A 4,172-nucleotide genomic window follows, 5' to 3' on the forward strand; every position below is an offset into this window, starting at 1 on the left:
TCAATTATTTCATTTGCAAAATTAAGAATTAAAAACAAAACTCAAAAATCAGGGTTCAAATATTGTGGAAAATATTTTAGGTCCAAATATGGATTCGATATAATCTTTAAAAGTTGCCGATAAGTTTATATTGTTTTTTTACTTTGCCAAATATTGACACTATATGTAAGATTTGTACATAACATTCTTATACTACCTCGAAATGTATCAAATATAGTACTAATTAACGACACACCGAGAAAAAATTACTCAGTTCTACAGGCAAAATAAATTTGGGTACTTCTGCAGTTTACGAACCGTGCTGAAATAATGGGTACTGATGCACGTTACAGACTGTGCTATTTTTAGGTATGATTTTCAAGTTAAATTCAATTTTACATTAAGCTAAGTTTATTAACTTGCTAGGTGAAAGTACACAAGCTCCCTCCCCATGTGAAGACCTGCGTGGTCAATATGGCATAGAGGACCATATGGAAGCTCATCATTAAAAAGTTGGGGTTTGTTTTACTATACACATAGATTTAAGAAGTTGTCGAAAAACAAATAAATGTTACTAAAAGCAAGATAATTAGCTTTTTTACCTAACTGGATAAGTTTTTAGTGTTTTTTATTTAATGTAAAATGTTTAATCGGTTCGAAAAAAATGCAATGTTTATCGGTATATTTGAAAAAGACAAATGGCGGCGAGCTCGCTGTTGAATACGTTAAGTTTGGGAAAATGAATCCAAACTAAAAAATATACAAAATACTGTTAGAAACCCACCGAATACATGCCAACCTATGTCACGGTAACATATTTTGAGTGAGTTTATAACAGTATTTTGTATTTTAGTTTAAACTCATTTTCCCAAACTAACGTATCCTACAGCAAACTCACCACCATTTGTCTTTCTAGGTATATTGGGGTCTGGTATGAACAAATATCACAGTTAAATTTGTTGCTGGCAAGTAGTTCTTATGGTATTAAAGATTTTCATTATCCAATGTATCCCCTATTGTTTTTACTTTTCACCATTCTTAACATAGGGAGGGGAGTGTTTTGTATTGCTAGGAACGTTTGTCAAGTGATTTATGTAACAAGAAAAAATGGCAACCACTTTTTAAAAGGTATGTTTTCCTTATGTTATAATGACTGAATGCGTTTCTAAATTACTTTATTATAACATCATGGCATAAGTAATAAATTTCACGAACAAAATTATATTCTTTTGTATACAAATAGAAAGCATCCACTTTATTATAGCCGCCATTTCTTAAACTGCGATTAAGAACCGATATTCGCCCAAAACAATCATCTAATATATCTTAGGACAAAAGTTCTATTTTTACTTTATTACAAATAATTTGTTTCAAGTATTTGTTTAATACTTAACAAATAAACTCAAAAACTTTTTTTTCATAATTGGAATTTTTTATTTGTTTTTATTTTGGAAATCATTTTATAAATAGATTATCATTAGCTTTTTTTTTTTTTTTACATAGAGAAATTTAACAATAATATATTACAAATTCACCTTTATATATAGTGAAACTGAAAATAAAAAAAATCTGCTAAAAGCTAACCAGTCTAAAATAATGTGAAATTATTTTTCGGTAAACACTGATTCTCAGTTTCCGAATTCCGAAATGGCGGCCATGATGAAGTGGATGTTTTTCATTTTAACGATATACTCGTCCAATTCTATACAGATAATTTTACCAGCTACCCCTACAAAAAAAAAAAAAAAAAAAAAAAAAAAAAGGAAAATTAGCCAAAATTCATATCTATTTTCCAAACGTGTGCCTTTCCATAGATATAAAATAGTCGTAATGATAAATCCTATTCATCAAACAATTCCGTTACTCAAAGAATATTGTATAAGGCACTAAATGACATCAAACGAATCATAATCAACAATAATTTCCATAATTACAAATAAAGAACATCTAAGCAGCCATATCTAATCTGCATGCACCCAAATTACAGAAATGAAAAAGCCATTAAAACTATACACAGATTTATCTCCATTACTACAACCACGTATGCTTATCTATTATAACAGAAATATAAAACCGAAAATCTACTTAAAAAAAAATACTCTTCTAATAATGCCATAAATTTGTCATTAAAGAATGCGTGTTGAAGAATAACAAATATAGGCATAAATTGGACCATTATAAATACTCTATGCAAACTCCGCTCTTTACAAGTAAATTCTGTAAATTACGGTGCTAGTGCACTTATTGATCAGCGGTATTTTTTAAATAGTATTTTCAGGTTTAATTAAAGTTTTGTGATAGGTTTTATTTAATTGTAAGGTTAAAGTAAAGAATAGTTACAAAACACCCTCCCCATGTTAAGAATGGCTTTCTAAATAACGTTATTATTTCAGTACGGATCAATAAGTGCACTACTACCTAAATTACTAACAAAAATATTCTCACCAGTGACAGTTACTATTTAACTGACCCTCCACGAGGGCAGAGTTTGATACAATATCGGTTTTAAGGTGTGGCTAACCCGCACCAACCCTCCACGAGAAAAAAAAAAAAAAAAAAAAGTGGGAACTCCGGATTGGAACAAAAATAAACATTACACCAATCAGTCTGAAAGTATATCTTCTTCACTGACAGAAAAAAAAAAAAGATAAAGAGTGGTATCAGTATAGATGGTGCTAATACACTTATTAATCCGCGCTAATTTTTAAATCGTATTTTTAAGTTTAATTAAAGTTTTATGGCATGTTTTTATTAAATTGTAAGGTTAAACTACAGAATAGGTAAAATTGCGAATTTCCTTCTGCTGAGGCTCGACACAGGGAAAAAGTTGCAACAGGTTACCCTGTTGCGACCTCTAAGATCTGGAAGCACTAATGTGCGTCCAACCTCTCTCACTGCCAGAATGCCAATGCAACCCCCCCCCACACACATATATGCGGAATTCAGCCGCTTTTAAATAGGAAGCAGAAGGGGTGGGGCATAACGTGAAATCACGTTCACACGTGAATCACACATGCCTAAGAATTAAAAGATGGCACCGCAGACGCATAGAGAGGCCGACGCTTAACATAATTTCTCACAGCACTAAACACTCTAGCTTCTCCATGTTAAGAATGGCTTTCTAAATAACGGTATTATTTCAGCACGGATCAATAAGTGCACTAGTTCCGAATAGATTCCCTTTCTCGATGAGACTGTGAATCTGAATGCTTTAACTCGCCATTAACTAAACATGAAGCGAAGTGAAATGTTAAAATGGTTTAAAGTCATCATGTAACATCTGATTTCTCCGTGTTAAAGAATTAACTAACTGTCTATTTCAGGTCATGTTCAGTAGATAAGATATGCATTTACCTTGATATTGTTGGCAACAATATAAAAAAATTCATAATGGCATCATAATTTCGTAAAATATTAAATCCAAAACCATTTTGTAATGTACGCTCCTTAAATCAAACTGTGCGCGTCAAGTTCCGGAAGCTGCAGCAACAACAAGGTAAGCTACCGGAAGTAGGCCTTACATTTATACCGCACAAATTCTGCATATTTTTCATTAGTTTATAAGTAATTCACTATTATGTTAATGATCTCTCTCTCTCTCTCTCTCTCTCTCTCTCTCTCTATATATATATATATATATATATATATATATATATATATATATATATATATATATATATATATATAAAAGTCTGTTTGATTTACAGTTCATGAATTTGACGTGACAATTTTTTTAAACTGTTCTTACTACTACTAACTATTTTTACGTTGCGTTCAACCCTTCCATAGCACCTAAAATGGACTAGTATTAATTTCTTTTAAATTCTTATGAATTCATGCAGTATGATTTTTTTTTTTTTTTTAAATCATGCTAATATTTCATTCTAATTAATGTTTCAAGCTTTAACAGGGTTGTTTAATTTTACTATATAAATTGAATGCAAACATCAGACTTGACCTAATATATCTGCAGGATTTATTAACTACCATCTAAAATCTTCACACCACTCCATCAATTGAACATCAAACCGTTAGATTACTTCTCCCAAAATGTGAAAAACCTATGGTTCAAATTTTAAAATGATGTTCAAAATGGCTGATATGTACAAAGCGTTACCACGAGTTTTGACTGAATTAAATTTAAAAACAATTAAAAAGAAAACATTTTCAAAATTTGTCATGTAAGTTCAATT

At 30.7% G+C, this 4,172-nt stretch overlaps 1 long non-coding RNA gene across 1 annotated transcript in view; it reads right to left on the minus strand.

Moving 5' to 3' along the window:
* Window positions 1-3,490, minus strand: part of LOC145283544 (uncharacterized) — a 19,251-nt gene extending 15,761 nt beyond the window's left edge. Inside the window, exon 1 of the long non-coding RNA XR_013868635.1 lies at window positions 3,334-3,490. This is a non-coding gene — a long non-coding RNA (uncharacterized LOC145283544). The remainder of the gene's footprint in view (window positions 1-3,333) is intronic.
* Between the last annotated feature and the right edge of the window lie 682 nt (window positions 3,491-4,172).

The sequence above is a fragment of the Euprymna scolopes genome, chromosome 1 (genome assembly GCF_053919585.1).
Source record: "Euprymna scolopes isolate OS-2025 chromosome 1, ASM5391958v1, whole genome shotgun sequence".
Lineage (NCBI taxonomy): Eukaryota > Metazoa > Mollusca > Cephalopoda > Sepiida > Sepiolidae > Euprymna > Euprymna scolopes.